This window comes from Zea mays, chromosome 9, assembly GCF_902167145.1.
Source record: "Zea mays cultivar B73 chromosome 9, Zm-B73-REFERENCE-NAM-5.0, whole genome shotgun sequence".
NCBI lineage: Eukaryota > Viridiplantae > Streptophyta > Magnoliopsida > Poales > Poaceae > Zea > Zea mays.
In genome coordinates, this window is record NC_050104.1 from 134,146,702 (window position 1) to 134,170,873 (window position 24,172).

Genomic DNA, 24,172 nt, shown 5'->3' on the forward strand with positions numbered 1-24,172 from the left:
CGCCAACGGCTACCTGCAGAGCAATTAATGCGCGCTCTGCGCGCGCAGAAGTCAGGCGCGCCCATTCCGGCGCACCGGACAATGAACAGTTGTTGTCCGGTGTGCACCGGACACCCAGGCGGGCCCACAAGACAGAAGCTCCAACGGTCAGAATCCAACGACAGTGATGACGTGGCAGGGGCACCGGACATGTCCGGTGTGCACCGGACTGTCCGGTGCGCCATCAAGCAGACAGGCTCCCAACGGCCACTTTTGGTGGTTGGGGCTATAAATACCCCAACCACCCCACCATTCATTGCATCCAAGTTTTCCACTTCCCAACTACTACAAGAGCTCTAGCATTCAATTCTAGACACACCAAAGAGATCAAATCCTCTCCAAATTCCACACAATGCCATAGTGATTAGAGAGAGTGATTTGCTTGTGTTCTTTCGAGCTCTTGCGCTTGGATTGCTTTCTTCTTTCTTGATCCTTTCTTTGCAATCAAACTCACTTGTAATTGAGGCAAGAGACACCAATCTTGTGGTGGTCCTTGTGGGAACTTTGTGTTCCAAGTGATTGAGAAGAGAAAGCTCACTCGATCCGTGGATCGTTTGAGAGAGGGAAGGGTTGAAAGAGACCCGGCCTTTGTGGCCTCCTCAACGGGGAGTAGGTTTGCAAGAACCGAACCTCGGTAAAACAAATCCGCGTGTCTCACTTACTTATTCGCTTGCGATTTGTTTTGCGCCCTCTCTCGCGGACTCGTTTCTTTATTACTAACACTCACCCGGCTTGTAGTTGTGTTTATATTTGTAAATTTCAGTTTTGCCCTATTCACCCCCCCCCCCTCTAGGCGACTATCACGATGCCCATGTGTGCCACGAGTGGGACTCCGACGAGAGCTCCACCGACTCCTCCTCCGACGAGGACGCTGCCAACATCGCCGTCACCAAAGGACTCCTGTTGGGGTCGTGCTTCGGTGCGCCGAAGGTCTCACACGAAGAAGCAGCTTCGGCTGAAGTCGTCTCCAAGAGATGGCCGAAGGTCCCTTTTCATGGAGCTTCGGCGTTTTAAACCGACATAGAGATAGAATGACCTTTTTATACATATAGGTCTGAGTCAATGCTGTAAACTTTCGCAAGGGGCATAATTGTAATTTGTCACAGGCTGCGACCTGTGCCTATAAATAGATGAACAGTACCTCTGTACTGTTCACGTGAACTTGTCATTTGCTTTCGCGTCACGCTTGTATTTTTGCCTTCCGCAGGACCGAAGGTACATTTGTAATTCAAAGTCATTTATATTCATTAGTACAAGTAGAGATAATTCTATGACAATATTTAAATGTTTATTTCATATTCTATGATTTATGTGAATGCTTCATTCTTCGTTGTTATGCTTACGAAGGTATGTCCTTCGTAACCTTCGTCCGAGATGCTTTATATCCCGAAGGGATATATCGTTATGGAGGACGAAGGACCTTAACACTTAACATTTTTTGTGTTGCCTTGTTCTTAATTCTTAGCATTTGAGAACAAGTCACCAACATTGGCGCCCACCTCCGGTCAACTCACTTCCACCTTTCTGAGCTGATGGCTTCGTTCAACACTCAAGCTGGAGCTGCTTCGGCTTCGAAGCTGGTGCTCCCGATAACAGGCGGTTCTTGCTCAGAGCCAGCTAACAAAAAGCAGAAGAAGGAGGCTCAGAGAAGGGTGCAGCATGTTGGAGTGCAGGGACCCTTCATTAAGTCAAAATGGTCTCACATTCCAATTACCTTCTCTCAGGAAGATCTTCAGCTCAAGGACTATCCCCACAATGATGCTATGGTCATTTCTTGTGTGATCAAAGGGTTTCTGGTTCACAATGTCCTAGTTGACACAGGCAGTGCAGCTGACATTATATTTGCCAAAGCCTTCAGACAGATGCAAGAGCCTGAAGACAAGATTCATGATGCTACGCACCCTCTTTGTGGCTTCGGAGGGCGGCAGATTGTGGCACTCGGGAAGATTACCATGCCGGTAACCTTCGGATTTGTTAATAACACAAGGACTGAGCAAATTGTGTTTGATATTGTTGACATGGAATACCCCTACAACGCCATCATTGGTCGTGGTACCCTAAATGCTTTTGAAGCAATTCTTCACCCAGCTTATCTCTGCATGAAGATACCTTCGGACCAAGGGCCTATTGCTATTCATGGGAGTCAGGAAGCTGCCAGAAGGGCCGAAGGAAGCTGGACTGATTCCAAGGCAATCCATAATATAGATGGAGCTGAAGCTTGTGAACAGTACAAGTTCAGGAGGGAAAAAGCAGCTTCGGCTGATCAGCCGAAGCCCATGCTGCTGTGTGAGGATATAGCAGAGCAGAAGGTGCTATTGGGCTCGCAATTATCTGAAGATCAAGAGAAAACCTTGATAAGGTTTTTATTCAACAATAAAGATGTTTTTGCATGGTCAGCCAATGATCTTTGTGGAGTGAATCGGGATGTTATTGAACATTCGCTCAATGTTGACCCATCCTTCAGACCCCGCAAGCAGAGGCTTCGGAAAATGTCTGATGACAAGGCCGAAGGGGCTCGCAACGAAGTAAAAAGACTCCTAAGTGCAGGAGTTATCAGAGAAGTGAAGTATCCAGAATGGCTAGCTAACACTGTTATGGTGAAGAAGGCCAATGGAAAGTGGAGAATGTGTATTGATTTCACAGATCTCAACAAGGCTTGTCCGAAGGATGAGTTCCCGCTGCCAAGGATAGACTCTTTAGTTGATGCAGCAGCTTCTTCGGAACTCATGAGTCTCCTGGATTGTTACTCAGGCTATCATCAAATCTGGATGAAAAAGGAGGATGAGCCGAAGACTAGTTTCATAACCCCAAGTGGTACATATTGCTATCTTCGGATGCCTGAGGGGCTTAAGAATGCTGGAGGGAGTTTCAGCAGGATGACTGCGAAGGTTCTCCAATCTCAGATAGGCAGAAATGTGTTGACCTATGTTGATGACATTATTGTAAAAAGCACGAAGCAAGAAGACCATATTGCTGATCTGCAGGAGACCTTCGCCAGCTTCAGACAAGCTGGTCTGAAGCTGAATCCAGAAAAATGTGTCTTCGGAGTAAAGAAGGGTAAGTTCCTTGGATGCTTGGTTTCAACAAAGGGAATTGAAGCTAACCCAAATAAAATCGAAGCTATACTTCGAATGGAGCCACCAACCACAAGAAAGGGGGCCCAAAGATTGACAGGAAGACTGGCATCTCTTAACAGATTTATATCCAGATCAGCGGAAAGAAATCTACCCTTCTTCGAGGTGCTAAAATCAGCTGAAGTCTTTCAATGGGGCCCAGCTCAGCAAAAAGCTTTCGAAGAACTCAAGCAATACCTGATAGATCTAACAACATTAACTCCACCAATGCCAGGGGCTCCTCTGTTGTTGTATGTGGCAGCTTCGCACTCAGCAGTAAGTGCGGCACTTGTGCAGGAGAAGTTTGATGGACAAATCAAGAAGCAGGTCCCAGTATATTTTGTATCTGAGGTCCTTAGTGTCTCAAAGAAAAATTATACAGAACTGGAGAAGGTGTTGTATGCCGTTCTAATGGCATCCAGGAAGCTTCGGCATTATTTTCAGGCATATAATATTATTGTTCCTTCTTCGCAGCCGTTGAAAGATATCATGAGAAATAAAGAAGCTACTGGCCGAATTGGAAAATGGGCTGCGGAGCTTAATGAATTTTACATTGATTATGTGCACAGATCCTCGATCCAGTCTCAAGCATTGGCAGATTTTATTGCCGACTGGACGCCAGGGGCTCAGGGCGAAGAAGCGAATAAAGATGCCGAAGCATGGACAGTGTTTTGTGATGGCTCCTGGGGAACCTTCGGAGCAGGAGCAGCTGCTGTTTTGGTTTCACCGACCAAGGTTAAAACTTGCTATGCAGCAAGACTGGACTTCAGCTGTACAAATAATATTGCTGAGTACGAAGCCCTGCTCCTGGGACTTCGGAAACTAAAGGCGATGGGGATCAGGAGGGCGATTCTTAAAACTGATTCTCAGATTGTTTCGGGTCATATTGACAAAAGTTGCAAGGCTAAAGACCCGAAGCTTGAAAAATACCTAGACACAGTCCGAAGGATCGAAGCTTCCTTCGAAGGATTTTCTGTCAAGAATATCCCTCGAGGGCAAAATGAACATGCTGATTTGTTAGCCAGGTCTGCAGCACAGGGGCTGCCGCTACCTTCGGATGTATTCTTCGAAACAATAAAGGCACCTTCAGTGGAGTTACTTGAAAGAGCAGTTCTTACTATTTCTCCTGTGTACAGTGAAGATTGGAGAACTGAAATAATTTCTTACCTTCAGGGCAACTTCCTATCAGATGACGAAGCTTATAATAAAAGAATAGAGGCAAGAGCTCGTCCGTATATCATTATAGAAGGGGAGTTATACAAGCATGGAGTTTGTGCCCCGCTGCTCAAGTGCTTGTCTAGAGCCGAAGGTATAGAGTTGATGAAGGAGATACATGCAGGCCTTTGTGGATCCCACATCGGATCCAGGCCGTTACTTGGAAAAGTGTTCCGTCAAGGATTTTATTGGCCGAAGGCAGCTTCGGATGCAGCTGAGTTAGTTCAAAAGTGCGAAGGTTGTCAGAAATGTGCAAGAGATCAAAAACAACCTTCGTCTTTGACACAGCTAATACAACCCATCTGGCCATTACAAAGGTGGGGCCTCGATTTGCTGGGCCCATTACCACCGGCTCAAGGCAATCTGAAATATGTTGTAGTTGCTGTGGAATATTTCTCCAAGTGGATTGAGGCGAAGCCATTAGCTACAATAACTTCGGCCACTGTCCAAAAATTTTTCTGGCAGAATATTGTCTGTCGCTTCGGAGTGCCGAAGGCTATAACTGTAGATAATGGAACACAATTTGACTCCGAAGAATTCAGAAATTTTTGTGATCGAATTGGCACGAAGATCCACTTTGCGTCAGTCAGGCACCCGGAGTCGAATGGGCTTGTTGAAAGGGCCAACGGCATCATTATGACAGGAATAATGAAGCTAATCTTTAATCAACCAAGGGGAAAGTGGCCAGATCAGCTTACCAAAGTGGTATGGAGCCATAACACAACAACATCAAGATCTACAGGCTTTACCCCATTTAAGTTGTTATTTGGTGACGAAGCAATAACCCCGGAAGAAGCCAAAGCTGGATCAATAAGAGTGGTAGCTTCGGCAGAATCAGGTCCCGAAGATACTTGTCTCGTGGAAAAAGATGCTTTAGAAGGGATCAGGCTTCAGGCCGTGGAGAATATCAATAAGTACCAGGCTGAAACAGTTAAATGGCGAGATAGAAAGGTCCGGCTAAAAAATATTGAGCCAGGACACTTGGTGCTTCGGAGAGTGGCCAATCCGGATACAGTGGGCAAATTGCAACTGAAATGGGAAGGGCCTTTCTTAGTAGCATCTTCGTCAAGGCCTGGTTCATACAGACTGAAGGACATGGATGGCAATGAAATTCCAAGATCTTGGAATGCGGATGAGCTTCGGCGGTTTTATGTATAACTCGATGTAATTTTGACTTTTCTTTTCTTTTTCATGGCACCCTTTTCCTTTCTAAAGGGGGAGAAAGGTTTTTAATGGGGCCATCTTATGTAATTTCCTTTTTAGTTTTATAAGAGCAAAATCCCCCAAAGAATGTAAATGTAAAAGCTGAGAGCGCACCATCGAGTGCCGAAACTAAAAAAGAGAAGAAGCTCCAAAGACGTCCCTAAGGGGATGCAGAGCTCACAGCGAAAAGTCAACGCTGATTCCGCCGAAAGTAAAAGGCGAAGAAGCTCCAAAGTCGTTCCTAAGGGAATGCAGAGCTTATACCGTCTAAGTAAAAGACGAAGAAGCTCCAAAGACGTCCCTAGGGGGATGCAGAGCTTACAGCGAAAAGTCAACGCTGATACTGCCTAAGTAAAAGGCAAAGATGCTCCAAAGTCGTTCCTAAGGGAATGCAGAGCTGACGTGTGTTTTGCTCCTAAGAAAATGATGGATGAGTGTGGCTTCGGATATACGCTTCGGACATTCATTTGCACATTACATTACATCATGGCATTTGCATACATAAGCATTCATTCATAGCATTTATGTACCAAAGTGGTTGCTTCGGCAAAAAAGAGAATTGGTTTTTTATGAATCGTTGTGTAAAAGTAAAAGCTTCGGCAGAAGGAAGAAGTAGTCTTTTATGTTTTGCTATGTAAAAGCTTCGGCAGAAGGAAGAAGTAGTCTTTTATGTTTTGCTATGTAAAAGCTTCGGCAGAAGGAAGAAGTAGTCTTTTATGTTTTGCTATGTAAAAGCTTCGGCAGAAAGAAGAAGTAGTTTTTTATGTTTTGCTATATGAAGAAAAGCTTTGGCAAAAAGAGGAAGCGGCCGTTTAGGCTTCGTTGTGTACGAAAAGAAGGGAAGGTGTTTTTTCGCCTTCGGCTCAAAATACTGATTTCGTCCACATCAAAGCGACTCAATCGAAGGGTAAGAATATATTACAAGGTATGTACAAAGTTCCTTGAGAACAGTTCAATTGTATTTACAAAACTTGTTACAAAAGTATCCTGAGTTTTTTCCTATAGTACATTTCTACTGATCTTCATTAAGCTTCAGCTTCGGCGACAGTTTCGGCGACATAACTTAGGCATCATTTTCACCTTCGTCATCCTACATAAATCAAGGAATCGTGAGTAAAAATCAAGTGCAAAGAAAAAGGTAAGTACGGAGTATTATTTCTTACTGGTTCAAGATGACTTCGGGCTTCGTCTCCAGCTTTCTCTCGACCGCCCTTTGTCCATACCATTTTTATAAATCTATTGGAGATACTTCGGGCGAGGTCGGGCATATCATCCAGGATTGATGAAGATAAGGTGAAATTGGGCCTGTTGACAACCTTTCCATGTTCGCAGCCAGCTTTCAGAAATGCAGCAGCGGTACCCTGAGAAGCTACCCAGGCACAGAAGTCGCCGTGCCCGGCTATAACTTCGTCAAGCTCTTCGATTTCAGCTTCAATATGATCGAAGGCCTGGGGTAAATTTTCCGCCGAAGGGTTAAATTTCCCACTGCTGGCTCCAACAGAGTAAAATATCTTCTTTAATCGTCCAATACAATTATTGCCAAAGTTCAAGCATTTGTCTTGAAGGCTTGTTAATGCTTTCTTCAATTCTGAGCTGGTCTGGACTTCGGCTTTAAGCTTCGAATTCAGTTCTAGCTTCTCCTGATCAAATTGTTTTGATTGATTGATAAGCTTCGAATTTAACTCTAATATTTTAGCCTCAGTTTCAGCCAGCAAGCCTTCGGTCGATTGGAGCTCGAAGTCTTTCTTTTCAATGATGGCAGATTGCTCTTTTATTTTGCTTTCCAAGTTTTCAATTATAGCTTCGTGCTTTTTGTCCTCCAAGTCTTGTTGCATCTTCAGAGCTTTGCTCAGTAGCATGCTCTGAACAGAAGCAACTTATGTTAAGTAATATTTTCATTGTTAACGGCAATAAAAACTAGAGAAAAAGGTTGTTTACCTTGAAGTTAGAATAAAACAAGCTGCCGACGATATGTTGTCGTCGGTAGCGGCTGATGTCTGTCTCTAGCTTCGGAAAACCGATACTCTTCGATAGAGTACCGATTACCTTAGCTCCAGTCTGGTCTCGAATACAGCCTAGTTTTTCATCATCTACACCCCCAAATAGGAGGGCACCTGACTTGTAGCCGCAAGACTTGGCGTAGTCTTTAAGTTCTTCTATTTCGTCCTTCGTCAGTTTTTGCCCAACTAAGTTCTGGAAAGAGTAGGCTTCGTCGTCCGAAGGGTCTTCGGCTATTTCTTTTCCTTTCTCAGGCACTGTGGCCATGGTTTTTTCAGTAGTAGCACCAGCTTCTTCCGCAGCCATGTCTTCCAAAATCTTGTTGATATTCTTAATCGTGGTTTCTAAGTTTGTATCTTCGGCTGTAGCGGCTTCGGCACCCGCGGCCTCCGAAGCTACGCCTTCGACGATTGCTGTACCTTCGGCAGCTGCCGTTTTTTGGATTGATGCCCTTGGCGGCGTCTTGTCGATAACCTCAGTTACCGCAATAATTCTTTGCCGTTTGGGTTTGTTTATCTTCGATTGATCCGGCTCGTCCACCTTTGCAAAAAGCTTCGTCAGTTGGGGCCCTAATGGACTTAGCTTCGTAGGCATGGGTTCAGTCATTACCTTTAAAATTTCCTCCACGTCGCTGGTAGAAGGCGGTGTGGGGGTCCCCTCTTCTTCGGGTGATTTGCGCTTCGGAGCAGATATTTTTCCTTTTTTGAGAATTTTCTTCTCCTTTGCTGGTCTTTCTTCATCCGTGATCGGAGTTTCGGCTATTCTTTTTCTTTTAAGGCCCTCGGCACCCTTGTTCAATTGTTCATAGTCTGGGTATTCGAAGCCTAGGGCGTCAAGCACTCGGTTCAGCCTTCGTTTCGGTCGGGCACCGAAGGCTGCTGTCATTAGTTGATCCTCTTTTTTGGAGTAATTCCCCAGGATTTCGTTGCACATCACCTCAACAGTGTCTAACCATTCTCTGCAGGGTTTTTTGAAGAACTTCTTGAACTTGAAGTAATAGGGAAGCCGGACAAGCTCCCCCTTCTTCTTCTCTCCCTCCAGCTTCGGCATCTCCCACTCTTTTAGAGTAGGGAAAACTCTGAATGCCAAGAACTCTTGAACTAGATCCCTGGTGCCAATATGTTCTGAGATAATTTCAAATTCACCCAGAGCAGCCCAGGTGGGACCTTTTAGGTCGCCAATGTGGCATTGTGGCCTTGTCTCTCCGAAGGTTAACTCCAGAGGGCTTTGAACCAATTTTTCTTTGTCTTCATCGACTTTTACATAAAACCACTCAGATTTCCAACCTGCTGGCCATTTGCTTCGGTAGCTGATGACAGGACACTTTGTTGTCTTCCGGTAGGCAAAATTATAGCAACCGAAATTATCATGAAGCCCATCTTTTCTGGCTTTTGTTTGGTAATGTAATTCGTGAGCTCGGCAGAAGCTGTCAGCAAATGGTTCCACAGCTTGGCTTCGGAGGGCCCAGATATAAACATTGAGCCTAACGATGGCGTTAGGAGTCAATTGATGAAAGTAGATACCAAACCTCCTTAGTATCTCCGCAACAATACCGTGGAGAGGGAATCTAAGCCCAGCCTTTAAAAAACTCTTGAAAATAACAATCTCATCCTTCCTTGGCTTCGGGGTGGTTTCTTCTTCCCCGAAGCGGAGTAGCTTCTTCTGGTCCTCTTTGAAATAACCTGCTTTCACCATCTTCGAAAGGTCAGCTTTTGAAACAGTTGATTTCCCAAAATCTAGGTGACTGGGCTTGCTGGGCGTAGCAAGGTGATAGTCATCTTCGGAGTCAGTCCCTTCAATGTTTTCTTTTCCTTCGGCAGTTGTTGGGCCTGCTTCAGCAGCAGGCATTTCTTCTGTAGTCAGTAGACCGGAACGCTGCATTGCTTCGGAGATGGGCACAGTGTCTGAACCTTCGGCTTCGTCTCCCTCACGTACAACTTTGGCAGTAGATCGTATTCTCGCCATTTGATTCTAAGTTTGGGAAGTCAAAAACTTTTTCCTTTTTTCTCTCTCCGAAGCTCTTCTTTCTGACGAAGCGGACGTTGAGAAGCACCTTCGTTCGATTCTGAGACTTAAGCTTCGGCTATGGTGAAAAATTTTGGCAGCGAAACAGTGCAAATAGCAATGAATGCTGTGGTAACTTCACACCCACCTGTTTGTTTATATAGTGCTGCAGGTAGGAAGGCGAAGCGGTGGAACTGTTACACCAGGCGCGCAGTAACTCATACCCGCTGCGCAGTGGACCGCAAGGATCAAACAGTAACTCTGCAAGGTGGGACCGACACGCGCTCGGAAGTCGGATCGTTTCTCCGCAACGAGCTCAGGGAAGGTGTTTTTTGGACCTTCGGCTTCCCGAAGCTGAAGAGGCTTTTTTCACGGGTCAAGCTCGTTACGAAGAACGATCTAGCACCGCGAAAGGGGCTACTGTTGGGGTCGTGCTTCGGTGCGCCGAAGGTCTCACACGAAGAAGCAGCTTCGGCTGAAGTCGTCTCCAAGAGATGGCCGAAGGTCCCTTTTCATGGAGCTTCGGCGTTTTAAACCGACATAGAGATAGAATGACCTTTTTATACATATAGGTCTGAGTCAATGCTGTAAACTTTCGCAAGGGGCATAATTGTAATTTGTCACAGGCTGCGACCTGTGCCTATAAATAGATGAACAGTACCTCTGTACTGTTCACGTGAACTTGTCATTTGCTTTCGCGTCACGCTTGTATTTTTGCCTTCCGCAGGACCGAAGGTACATTTGTAATTCAAAGTCATTTATATTCATTAGTACAAGTAGAGATAATTCTATGACAATATTTAAATGTTTATTTCATATTCTATGATTTATGTGAATGCTTCATTCTTCGTTGTTATGCTTACGAAGGTATGTCCTTCGTAACCTTCGTCCGAGATGCTTTATATCCCGAAGGGATATATCGTTATGGAGGACGAAGGACCTTAACACTTAACATTTTTTGTGTTGCCTTGTTCTTAATTCTTAGCATTTGAGAACAAGTCACCAACAACTCCTCTTCCCCAACGTCGGCCACAAGTGCCTCATGGCAAAGGACGGCAAAAAGAAGAAGGTAAAATCAAGGTCCTCCACTAAATATGCAACCTCTAGTGATGAGGATAATTCTAGTAATGAGGAGGATAATTTGCACACCCTTTTTGCCAACCTAAACATGCAACAAAAGGAAAAATTAAATGAATTAATTAGTGCTATTCATGAGAAGGATGAACTCTTGGACTCTCAAGAGGACTTCCTAATTAAAGAAAACAAGAAGCATGTTAAGGTTAAGGATGCTTATGCTCTAGAAGTAGAAAAATGTGAAAGATCATCTAGTGAGCTAAGCAAGTGCCATGATATTATTATCAACCTTAGAAATGAGAATGCTAGTTTAATAGCTAAGGTTGATTCAAATGTATGTGATGATTCAGTTTCCAATCTTAGAGATAATAATGCTAATTTGCTTGCTAGGATTGAAAAATTGAATGATTCTCTTGCTAGCCTTAGAAATGAAAATGAAAATAGGTGGTGGTGGTGCGGTCCTTTTGCTTTGGGCTAATACTTTCTCCCCCTTTGGCATGAATCGCCAAAAACGGATATTTGAGTGAAATATAAGCCCTTGTAACTACTTTCTCCCCCTTTGGCGAACAAAATATGAGTAAAGATTATACCAAAGTTGAAGAGTGGCTCAGAGCGACGACGAAGGATGAGTAATTTGATGGAGTGGAGTGGAAGCCTTTGTCTTCGCCGAAGACTCCAATTCCCTTTCAATCTATGACTTGCTTTGAAATACACTTGAAAACACATTAGTCATAGCATATAAAAGAGACATGATCAAAGGTATAAATGAGTTATGTGTGCAAAACATCAAAAGAAATTCCGAGAATCAAGAATATTTAGCTCATGCCTAAGTTTGTTAAATGTTTGTTCATCTAGTGGCTTGGTAAAGATATCAGCTAATTGTTCTTTGGTGTTAATATATGCAATCTCGATATCCCCTTTTGTTGGTGATCCCTTAAGAAATGATACCGAATGGCTATGTGCTTAGTGCGGCTATGCTCAACGGGATTATCCGCCATGCGGATTGCACTCTCATTATCACATAGAAGAGGAACTTTGGTTAATTTGTAACCATAGTCCCTAATGGTTTGCCTCATCCAAAGTAATTGCGCGCAACAATGACCTGCGGCAATATACTCGGCTTCGGTGGTAGAAAGAGCGACGGAATTTTGCTTCTTTGAAGTCCAAGACACCAGAGACCTTCCCAAGAACTGGCAAGTACCCGATGTGTTCTTTCTATTAATTTTACACCCTGCCCAATCGGCATCCGAATAACCAATTAAATCAAATGTGGATCCCCGAGGGTACCAAAGCCCAAACTTAGGAGTATAAACTAGATATCTCAAGATTCGTTTTACGGCCGTAAGGTGAGCTTCCTTAGGGTCGGCTTGGAATCTTGCACACATGCATACGGAAAGCATAATGTCCGATCGAGATGCACATAAATAGAGTAAGGAGCCTATCATCGACCGGTATACCTTTTGATCTACGGATTTACCTCCCGTGTCGAGGTCAAGATGCCCATTGGTTCCCATAGGTGTCTTGATGGGTTTGGCATCCTTCATCCCAAACTTGTTTAGAATGTCTTGAATATACTTTGTTTGGCTAATGAAGGTGCCCTCTTAGAGTTGCTTCACTTGAAATCCCAAGAAGTACTTCAACTCCCCCATCATCGACATCTCGAAATTCTAAGTCATGATCCTACTAAATTCCTCACATGTAGATTCGTTAGTAGACCCAAATATAATATCATCAACATAAATTTGGCATACAAACAAATCATTGTCAAGAGTTTTAGTAAATAAAGTAGGATAGACTTTTCCGACTTTGAAGCCATTAGTGATAAGAAAATCTCTTAGGCATTCATACCATGCTCTTGGGGCTTGCTTGAGCCCATAAAGCGCCTTAGAGAGTTTATATACGTGATTAGGATACTCACTATCTTCAAAGCCAGGAGGTTGCTCAACATAGACCTCCTCCTTGATTGGTCCATTGAGGAAGGCACTTTTCACGTCCATTTGGTAAAGCTTAAAGCCATGGTAAGTAGCATAGGCAAGTAAAATGCGAATTGATTCAAGCCTAGCTACGGGTGCATAGGTTTCACCGAAATCCAAACCTTCGACTTGTGAATATCCCTTGGCCACAAGTCGGGCTTTGTTCCTTGTCACCACACCATGCTCGTCTTGCTTGTTGCGGAAAACCCACTTGGTTCCTACAACATTTTGGTTAGGATGTGGAACTAAATGCCATACCTCGTTCCTAGTGAAGTTGTTGAGCTCCTCTTGCATCGCCACCACCCAATCTGAATCTTGTAGTGCTTCCTCTACCCTGTGTGGCTCAATAGAGGAAACAAAAGAGTAATGTTCACAAAAATTAGCAACACGAGATCTAGTAGTTATCCCCTTTTGAATATCGCCGAGGATGGTGTTAACGGGGTGATCTCGCTGGATTGCTTGGTGGACTCTTGGGTGTGGCGGCCTTGGAACTTGTTCATCCTCCTCATCTTGATCATGGGCGCCGTCGCTCTGAGCCACTCTTCAACTTTGGTATAATCTTCACTCATATTTTGTTCGCCAAAGGGGGCGAAAGTAGTTACAAGGGCTTATATTTCACTCAAATATCCGTTTTTGGCGATTCACGCCAAAGGGGGAGAAAGTATTAGCCCAAAGCAAAAGGACCGCACCACCACCACCTATTTTCAAAAATTTGAGTTAAGAAAAGGTTTTTCAAATGGTGATTTTCCATGGTGTGTTTCCAATTGGCATCTTATTTTTGATAGAATTTCAAATTGGAACACCCTCTTCAAAACTAATATCTAAAACCCTCTTGATCTCTAAGAGGAGGATTTTATTGAGGGGGAGTTTTGTTTAGTCAAAGGAAAAGCATTTGAAACAGGGGGAGGAAATTTCAAATCTCGAAAATGCTTCTGAAAATCTTACTCATTTACCTTTGACTATTTGCAAAAGGACTTTGAAAAGAATTTACAAAAGAATTTGCAAAAACAAAACATGTGGTGCAAGCATGGTCCAAAATGTTAAAAATATAAAGAATCAATCCATGCATATCTTATAAGAATATATATTGGTTCAATTCTTAGTAACCTTTGCACTTACATTATGCAAACTAGTTCAATTATGCACTTCTATATTTGCTTTGGTTTGTGTTGGCATCAATCACCAAAAAGGGGGAGATTAAAAGGGAAATATGCTTACACCTTTTCCTAAATTAATTTTGGTGGTTGAATTGCCCAACACAAATAATTGGACTAACTAGTTTGCTCTAGTCTATAAGTTTTACAGGTGCCAAAGGTTCACAACAAGACAATAAAAAGACCAAAGATGGGTTCAAATAAAGAGAGCTAAAGACATCCCAAAAGGCAGCCTGGTCTGGCGCACCGGACTGTCCGGTGTGCCACCGGACAATGTCCGGTGCACCAGGGAACTTGACGATGAACTCACTACCTTTGGGAAATGGGAAGCCGCTCCGCTATAATTCACCGGACTGTCTGGTGTGCCAGCGGAGCAACGGCTACTTCGCACACAACGGTCTACTGCAACGCATTTAATGCGCGTCTGCGCGCGCAGAGGACAGAGCACACGCAGAAGGCGCACCGGACAGGCTACAGGACCTATCCGGTGCACCACCGGACAGCCCAGAGGCCCCACCAGTCAGAGCTCCAACGGTCAGAACCCAACGGCCTGCTGACGTGGCTGGCGCTCCGGACAGTGTCCGGTGGCGCACCGGACTGTCCGGTGCGCCATGCGACAGACAGCCTCCCAACGGCCACTTTTGGTGGTTGGGGCTATAAATACCCCAACCACCCCACATTCAATGGCATCCAAGTTTTCCACCTTCAACACATTACAAGGGCTATAACATTCAATTCTAGACACAACCAAAGAGATCAAATCCTCTCCCAAGTCTGAAATCACTCCAAATCAAATAGTGACTAGAGAGAGCGACATTTGTGTTTATTTGAGCTCTTGCACTTGGATTGCTTCTTTTCTTTCTCATTCTTTCTTGTGATCAAGCTCAATTGTAACCGAGGCAAGAGAAACCAATTGTGTGGTGGTCCTTGCGGGAACTTTGTGTTCTGTTTGATTGAGAGAGGGAAAGGGTTGAAAGAGACCCGGTCTTTGTGACCACCTCAATGGGGAGTAGGTTTGCAAGAACCGAACCTCGGTAAAACAAATCATCGTGTCTCACTTCTTATTTGCTCGCAATTTGTTTTTCACCCTCTCTCGCGGTCTCGTTTATATTTCTAATGCTGACTCGGCTTGTAGTTGAGATTAAGTTTATAAATTTTAGATTCGCCCTATTCACCCCCCTCTAGACGACTTTCAGTATATACATAGAGTCATAGGCTAGTGTATGACCGTTGCTCTGCTCACCAAAATGGTTTATGCCATCAGTGCTTAAATCAAACCTTACATTCCTTGAATCCTCTACAGACTCTATAAACGTTATGTCGACTTTACACCATTGTGAACTATCAGTAGGGTGCCTCAATATGGCATCTATCTTAAGCTCTTATTTATGCCATCACATTATTTTTGTATGCTCTTTATTACAAAACAAATGCTTCAAATATAGTATTATAGGGAAGTACCATATGATCTTAGTAGGTATTCTTTTTCTAGAGGGTTTTCCCTCAACATCACCTGGATCTTCATTCCTTATCTTATATCGTGATGTATTGCGCAACGATCAAGCTTCTAGTTTCTCGTACTCCTCATCTTGATACAAGATACAATCATTAGGACTTGTGTGTATCTTTTGTACTTCTAAATCAATAGTACAAACAACCTCTTTGGCTTCATATGTTTATAAGGAACTTCAAATTAAGTCTTAATATCTCATTAAAACCCTTGCTAGTGATATCATTTGTAGCCTTGTGGAAGTTGCCTAGAGAGGGTGAATAGTCGAAACCTAAAAATTATAAACTTTGAGCATGCACTTCACTTGGGGTTAGGGTTAAAAATAAATACAGTGAATTCGAAGTGCGGAAGATAGTTCATCTTGCTATGAGTTGCTCAATCAATGCGGATAACTTTGGGAGCAAACTAAAAACGATGTGAGTAAGAGAACTTTAGAGAGAGGAGAGGGGAAAAACAAATCGAGTGGTGAAGATCAACACTAATGAACATGGTGATTTGTTTCCCAAGGTTCGGTTCCAATGAACCTACTCCCCGTTGAGGAGGCCACAAAGGCCAGGTCTATTTCAACCCTTTCCTTTTCTCAATGAGTCACTTAGACCGGTTGAGTGCTTTTTCTTAATCACTCGGGTCACTAAGACCCCGCAAGGATCACCACACAATTAGATGTCTCTTGCTTGCTTTACAAAACACTTGAGAAGCTTAGAATGAGAAGAAGAAAGCAACCAAGCAACAAGAGCAACAAAAGAAACACAAATCATCCTCTCTCAAGTCACTAAGCACTTTTGATCACTTGACTTGATTTTGGAGCTTGGAGAGGATTTGATGCTTTGATTGTGTCTTTGGAGTATATTCTCTTGCTTTAGTATTGAATGAAGAAGTTGGAATGCTTGGATTGCTTGAATAGTGGTGGTTGGGGGTATTTATAACCCCAACCACTATTCTAGCCGTTGGCTGACTTTGTTGTCGATGAGCACACCGGACAGTCCGCTGGTGCACCGGACACTCCACTGTTCACTGTCCGGTGAGTGCCACGTCATCCGACTGTTGTGGTTGACCATTGAAGTCTTCTGTCCTTTTGTTGTACCGGACAGTCCGGTGCAACCTGTCGTTGCAGACTGTCTTCTGACTTTAGCGCTCCAGACTGCCCCGCAGTCAGCGCAGTCGACTATTGGGCGAAGATGATCGTTGCTCCGTTGTCTCATCGGACAGTTCGATGGTACACCGTACAATCCGATGATTTTTAATGGACGTGCGCTGAGAAAACCCGAGAGCAGCCAATTCACGAAGTGCTCCAGCCAGGGCACCGGACAGTGTTCGGTGCGCCGCAGGCTGCTGCAATTCTATTTTCCTCCAATTGCGTAGAGCTCCCCAAGGTCAATTTCTGTGTATGTTTATGTGAACTTTATGCGCCTGAGAAAAATATCAACTAGGCAAACTAGTTAGTCTGTATGATTTGTGATGGACGTCAAACACCAAAATCGATTATAGGAAATGTTGAGGTCATTTCCCTTTCAATCTCCCCCTTTTTGGTGATTGATGCTAACACAAACCAAAGCAAATACAAAGTGTAGAAATGTAACTAGTTTGCATTTTGTCAGATGTGCATAAGTTACTTTAAAATAAAAGCATTTCTAAGCATACATGATGGTTTTGATATATTTAACATTTTGGACCACATTTGCACCACTTAGCTTGTTTTTGCAAATCATTGGGAAAAGTCTTTTTAAATTCTTTTGCAATTAGCCAATGGTATAAGAATATGATTTCTAAAAGCATTTTCACGTTTTTGAAAATTCTCCGCCTGTTTCAAATGTTTTTCCTTTGGCTAAATAAAAGCTCCTCCTGAATAAGTTCTCCCCTTAGCTGTCAAGAGGGTTTTTGCAAATGCCTATTAATTTCTTCCCCTTTTTGAAACGGTTTTTAGAAAACAAGGTGGTGGTGCGGTCCTTTTGCTTTGGGCCTATTACTCTCTCCCACTTTGGCATTAAGCACCAAAAATAAAGAGAACTAGAGGCCTTGTACAAGATATGGATGTAAATACATGAGTAGGGCAAACGAAATATGATACTGACAGAGTCGTAGTGGAAGCCTTGCCTTTGCCTATTACTTCATTTCCCTTTCAATCTAAGACTAAAGATAGAAATATACTTGGAAGCACATTAGTCTTAGCCTTGATACAAGAAGAATAAAAATATGCATTTGTACCAAATGAAAGAGACATAATCAAAGGTATATAAATGAGCAATGTGTGCAAGATTTCAGTCAAAGTTTCGAGAATCGAGGTTATTGAGTTCATTCCTAAGCTTGCTAAAAGTCTTTTCATCTAGGGGCTTGGTGAAGATATCGGCTAATTGGTTGTGGGTGCTAACATAGGCAATTTCGATATCCCCTTTTCATTCCTAAGCTTGCTAAAAGTGATACTCGATGTCTATGTGCTTAGTGTGGTTGTGTTCAACGGGATTATACGCCATGCGGATTGCACTCTCATTATCACATAGGAGAGGGACTTTGCTAAACTTGTAGCCATAGTCCCTAAGGGTTTGCCTCATCCAGAGTAATTGTGCACAATAGTGTCCTGCAGCAATATACTCGGCTTCGGCGGTTGATAGAACTACTGAATTTTGTTTCTTTGAAGCCCAAGACACCAAGGATCTCCCCTGAAACTGACAAGTCGCTGATGTACTCTTTCTACCAATTTTACATCCGGCATAGTCGTCACCAGAATACCCGGTTAGATCAAAGGTAGATCCCTTGGGGTACCTGTGGGGGATAGATATCCCCCGGGTCCACTAGAAGGCGAAAGACCCTTGCATGGGGCCATAGACTAGTTACCCCACAAGGTCGTCTCGTCGTGGGCTGCATAAAGATCGCAAGTGAAATGGGTCGACCCAAGAAGGCAATGGGTTTGTGCCCGGATCGTCCGTTGGATTACGCACAATCTCAAGGAACCGTCTGTTTCCTCGGCGCTCGGCGCCCTCGAATGTCTGGGATAGATCGGGATGGGGTCAACGGGTTTTCCTTAAGATAAGCTAAGTTAGTTAGCTATTAGCTAGGAGATATGCTAGAAGAATGTGATCACCGTGTACGTTGGGAGTGTCACACGGTCGTGTATATAAGGCCTAGGGGGAACCCTGTCATTTTCATCTCATCTAGCCCCTGTCCATTTAGGAGACACCACTTGTAACACACCACACATACAGAGCCACCCTAGGGAGTAGGGTATTACACCTCTCAAAGCGGCTCGAACATGCAGAAAATCATCTCTCTCTCTCTCTCTTACTCTCTCATGCTCCTAGCACGAACCATCGAGTTACGATCAGCAACACCGTCCTACCCAAAAGCACCACGAGGGTATCCCTAGGTGTGCGATGGGACACTAGTCACCGACAGTACCATAGCCCAAATTTAAGAGTATAAACTAAATATCTCATTATTCTTTTCATGGCCCTAAGGTGAACTTCCTTAGGATTTGCCTGGAACCGTGCACACATGCGTACTGAAAGCATAATATCCGGTCGCGAAGCACATAAATAGAGTAAAGAACCTATCATCGACCGGTATACCTTTTGATCTACAGATTTACCTCCTGTGTCGAGGTCGAAATGCCCATTTGTTCCCATGGGTGTCTTGATGGGTTTGGCATTCTTCATTCTAAACTTCTTGCGTATGTCTTGAATGTACTTAGTTTGGCAGATAAAGGTGCCTTCTTGGAGTTGCTTGATTTGAAATCCAAGGAAATACTTCAACTCCCCCATCATAGACATCTCGAATTTCTGTATCATAATCCTACTAAATTCTTCACAAGATGACTTGCTAGTAGACCCAAAGATAATATCATCAACATAAATTTAGCATATTGTCGGGGACCATAATTAGGGGTACCCTCAAGACGCCTAATTCTCAGCTGGTAACCCCCATCAGCATAAAGCTGCAGAGGCCTGATGGGTGCGATTGAGTCAGGGATCAGTCCATACGAGTGACTCGATCACGCCTCGCCCGAGCCTAGCCTCGGACAAGGGCAGCCGACCCCGAGAGATTTCCGTCTCGCCCGAGGCCCCCCTTTAACGGTGGACACATCTTCGGCTCGCCCGAGGCCTTGCCTTCGCTAAGAAGCAACCCTGACTAAATCGCCGCACCGACTGACCGAGTCGCAGGAGCATTTAACGCAAAGGTGGCCTGACACCTTTATCCTGACGCGCGCCCCCCGGCAGAGCCGAAGTGACCGCCGTCAATTCGCCCCTCCACTGACCGGTCTGACAGAAGGACAGCGCCGCCTGCGCCACTCCGACTGCAGTGCCACTTGACAGAGTGAGGCTGACAGGCAGTCAGGCCTTGTCAAAGGCGCCATAGGAAACTCCGCTCCGCCCGACCCAGGGCTCGGACTCGGGCTAAGCCCCGGAAGACGGCGAACTCCGCTCCGCCCGACCCAGGGCTCGGACTCGGGCCAAGACCAGGAAGACGGCGAACTCCGCTCCGCCCGACCCAGGGCTCGGACTCGGGCTAAGACCCGGAAGACGACGAACTCCGCTCCGCCCGACCCAGGGCTCGGACTCGGGCTCAGCCCCGGAAGACGACGAACTCCGCCTCGCCCGACCCCAGGGCTCGGACTCCGCTCTGGCCTCTGCCGAACGACCTCCGCCTCGCCCGACCCAGGGGCTCGGGCTCGGCCTCGGCAACGGAAGACAGACTCGACCCTAGCTTCGGAGGAGCCCCCACATCGCTCGGCCTCGGACGCGGGTCCACCACGTCAACAGGGAGCGCCATCATCGCCCTACCCCGAGCCGACTCGGGCCACAGAGAACAAGGCCGGCGTCCCATCTGGCTAGCTCCGCCAGATAGGCAATGATGGTGCCCCGCGTGCCCTGTGACGACGGCGGCTCTCAGCTCCCTTACGGAAGCAGGGGGACGTCAGCAAGGACTCGACCGCTCCAACAGCTGTCCCTCCGCCAGGCTCCGTTGCTCCTCCGACAGCCACGACATCATACCAGCAGGGCGCCAAGATCTCTCCGGCTGCCACATTGGCATGTACTTAGGGCGCTAGCTCTCCCTCCGCTAGACACGTAGCACTCTGCTACACCCCCATTGTACACCTGGATCCTCTCCTTACGCCTATAAAAGGAAGGACCAGGGCCTTCTTAGAGGAGGTTGGCCGCGCGGGACGAGGACGGGACAGGCGCTCTCTTGGGGCCGCTCGCTTCCCTCACCCGCGTGGACGCTTGTAACCCCCTACTGCAAGCGCACCCGACCTGGGCGCGGGACGAACACGAAGGCCGCGGGATCTCCACCTCTCTCACGCCTGTCTCCGGCCACCTCGCCTTCCCCCCTTCGCGCTCGCCCACGCGCTCGACCCATCTGGGCTGGGGCACGCGGCACACTCACTCGTCGGCTCAGGGACCCCCCGGTCTTGAAACGCCGACAGTTGGCGCGCCAGGTAGGGGCCTGCTGCGTGTTGACGAACAGCTTCCCGTCAAGCTCCAGATGGGCAGTCTCCAGCAACCTCTCCGGCCCGGGACGGTGCTCCGTTTCGGGAGTCTTGTGTTCATGTCCTTCGACGGCAGCTACGACATGATACTCCTTCCACCGCCGCGCGACAACGACAATGGCGGCCGACAACCCGCCCGCCGGCGGCGGAATCGACGACATCTTCCCCGCGTGGTGGAAGAACAACATTCGAGCTCGCCCCGTCCTCTCCCCCGCCAACGGAGGAGGAGGCGGGGCAACCAAGGCCAAACAGGAGGCCGCGCTTCGTCAGCTGTCGAGCGAATCGACGTCCCCAGCGCCCCAACGGAGGGCACACCGGGCGTCGACCTCGCGTTCGAGACAAAGGCGAGCGCCGTCCCCCCGCAACACGCCAATCCTGAGCAAGTGGACGACGCCAGCGCACTCGCGGAGAGCTTGCAGGACGTCGCCCTCGCACCTGAGACGACTGTGCAACCAGTCCCCGATGTGACTACGTCGCTCCGTGTCGACCAAAAGGTACTGACTAATTCCCATCCTACGTCATTTCGACTCGATCTCAACCCGCCTGGCGACCTCGCTTTGGCGGGCGCTCTCATTGAGGCGAGTGCAACCCCACTGGGGTTTCGTATGCGGTCGCCTTGGGACCGATTGACGGACGTCTCGACCTACGGGCCCTCTGGGTCCGAGGAAGAAGACGATCCCAGCACCTGTTGGGATTTCTCTGGATTTGGCAACCCCAGTGCCATGCGGGACTTCATGACCGCATGTGATTACTGCCTCTCCGACTGTTCCGACGGTAGCCGCAGCCTTGACGACGAGGACTGCGGCCCAAGCCGTGAATGTTTCCACGTCGAGCTAGGGGATCCCTCCGAAGGCAACCATCTTGGCATGCCGGAGGACGGTGATCTTCCTAGGCCGGTGCCTCGCGCCGACATCCCGCGGGAGCTAGCTGTGGTCCCCGTTCCGACGGGGGGTCACGACCCACAGCTCGAGCAAGTCCGCGGGGCGCAGGCCAGGCTCGACGGGGGAACAGGAGCGCTTGAGACGATCCGCCGGGACGTCGGGCAGGTATGGGCGGGCCAACCCCCGGCCGGAGAAATACGTCACCTACCCCAGGGTTTCCAGCACCGCGTCGCCAACGACGTCAGGGTCAGACCGCCACCCGCATCCAGTGGGGTCGGTCAGAACCTGGCAGCCGCCGCGATGCTCCTCCGCACGATGCCGGAGCCATCAACCACCGAGGGTCGGCGAATCCAGGGAGAGCTCAAGAATCTCCTGGAAGGCGCTGCGGCCCGACGGGCCGAGAGCACTGCCTCCCGAAGGCAGGGATACCCCTCGGAACCTCATGACGCGACTTCCCGATTCATGCGGGAAGCCTCGGTCTACACCGGGCGCACGCGCAACACCGCGCCTGCGGCCCCGGGCCACCTCGGTAACGAGCACCATCGTCGTGACCGTCGGGCCCACCTCGACGAAAGGGTGCGCCGAGGCTACCACCCCAGGCGTGGGGGGCGCTACGACAGCGGGGAGGATCGGAGTCCCTCGCCCGAACCACCCGGTCCGCAGGCCTTCAGTCGGGCCATCCGACGGGCGCCGTACCCGACCCAGTTCCGACCCCCGACTACTATCACAAAGTACTCGGGGGAAACGAGGCCGGAACTGTGGCTCGCGGACTACCGCCTTGCCTGCCAACTGGGTGGAACGGACGACGATAACCTCATCATCCGCAACCTCCCCCTGTTCCTCTCTGACACCGCTCGCGCCTGGTTGGAGCACCTGCCACTGGGGCAGATCTCCAACTGGGATGACTTGGTCCAAGCCTTCGCCGGCAATTTCCAGGGCACCTACGTGCGCCCCGGGAATTCCTGGGACCTCCGAAGCTGCCAGCAACAGCCGGGAGAGTCGCTCTGGGACTACATCCGGCGATTCTCGAAGCAGCGCACCGAGCTGCCCAACATCACCGACTCGGATGTCATCGGCGCGTTCCTTGCCGGCACCACCTGCCGCGACCTGGTGAGTAAGTTGGGTCGCAAGACCCCCACCAGGGCGAGCGAGCTGATGGACATCGCCACCAAGTTCGCCTCTGGCCAGGAGGCGGTCGAGGCTATCTTCTGAAAGGACAAGCAGCCCCAGGGCCGCCCATCGGAAGAGGCTCCCGAGGCGTCTACTCCGCGCGGCGCCAAGAAGAAAGGCAAGAAGAAGTCGCAATCGAAACGCGACGCCGCCGACGCGGACCTTGTCGCCTCCGCCGAGTACAAGAACCCTCGGAAGCTCCCCGGAGGCGCTAACCTCTTCGACAAGATGCTCAAGGAGTCGTGCCCCTACCATCAGGGGCCCGTCAAGCACACCCTCGAGGAGTGTGTCATGCTTCGGCGCCACTTCCACAGGGCCGGGCCGCCCGCAGAGGGTGGCAGGGCCCGCGACGACGACAAGAAGGAAGATCACCAAACAGGAGAGTACCCCGAGGTCCGCGACTGCTTCATGATCTACGGTGGGCGTGCGGCGAATGCCTCGGCTCGGCATCGCAAGCAAGAGCGCCGGGAGGTCTACTCGGTGAAGGTGGCGGCACCAATCTACCTAGACTGGTCCGACAAGCCCATCACCTTCGACCAAGCTGACCACCCCGACCACGTGCCGAGCCCGGGGAAATACCCGCTCGTCGTCGACCCCATCGTCGGCGACGTCAGGCTCACCAAGGTCCTGATGGACAGAGGCAGCTGCCTCAACATCATCTACGCTGAGACCCTCAGGCTCCTGCGCGTCGATCTGTCCTCCGTCCGGGCAGGCGCTGCGCCCTTCCACGGGATCATCCCTGGGAAGCGCGTCCAGCCCCTCGGACGACTCGACCTTCCCGTCTGCTTCGGAACGCCCTCCAACTTCCGAAGGGAGACCTTGACGTTCGAGGTGGTCGGGTTCCGAGGAACCTACCACGCGGTACTGGGGAGGCCATGCTACGCGAAGTTCATGGCCGTCCCCAACTACACCTACCTGAAGCTCAAGATGCCGGGCCCCAACGGGGTCATCACCGTCGGCCCCACGTACAAACACGCGTTCGAATGCGACGTGGAGTGCGTGGAGTACGCCGAGGCCCTCGCCGAGTCCGAGGCCCTCATCGCCGACCTGGAGAACCTCTCCAAAGAGGTGCCAGACGTGAAGCGTCATGCCGGCAACTTCGAGCTAGCGGAGACGGTTAAGGCCGTCCCTCTCGACCCCAGTGGCGACACCACCAAGCAGATCCAGATTGGTTCCGGGCTCGACCCCAAATAGGAAACAGTGCTCGTCGACTTTCTCCGCGCAAACGCCGACGTCTTTGCGTGGAGTCCCTCGGACATGCCCGGCATACCGAGGGATGTCGCCGAGCACTCGCTAGATATTCGGGCCGGAGCCCGACCCGTCAGGCAGCCTCTGCGCCGATTCGACGAGGAGAAG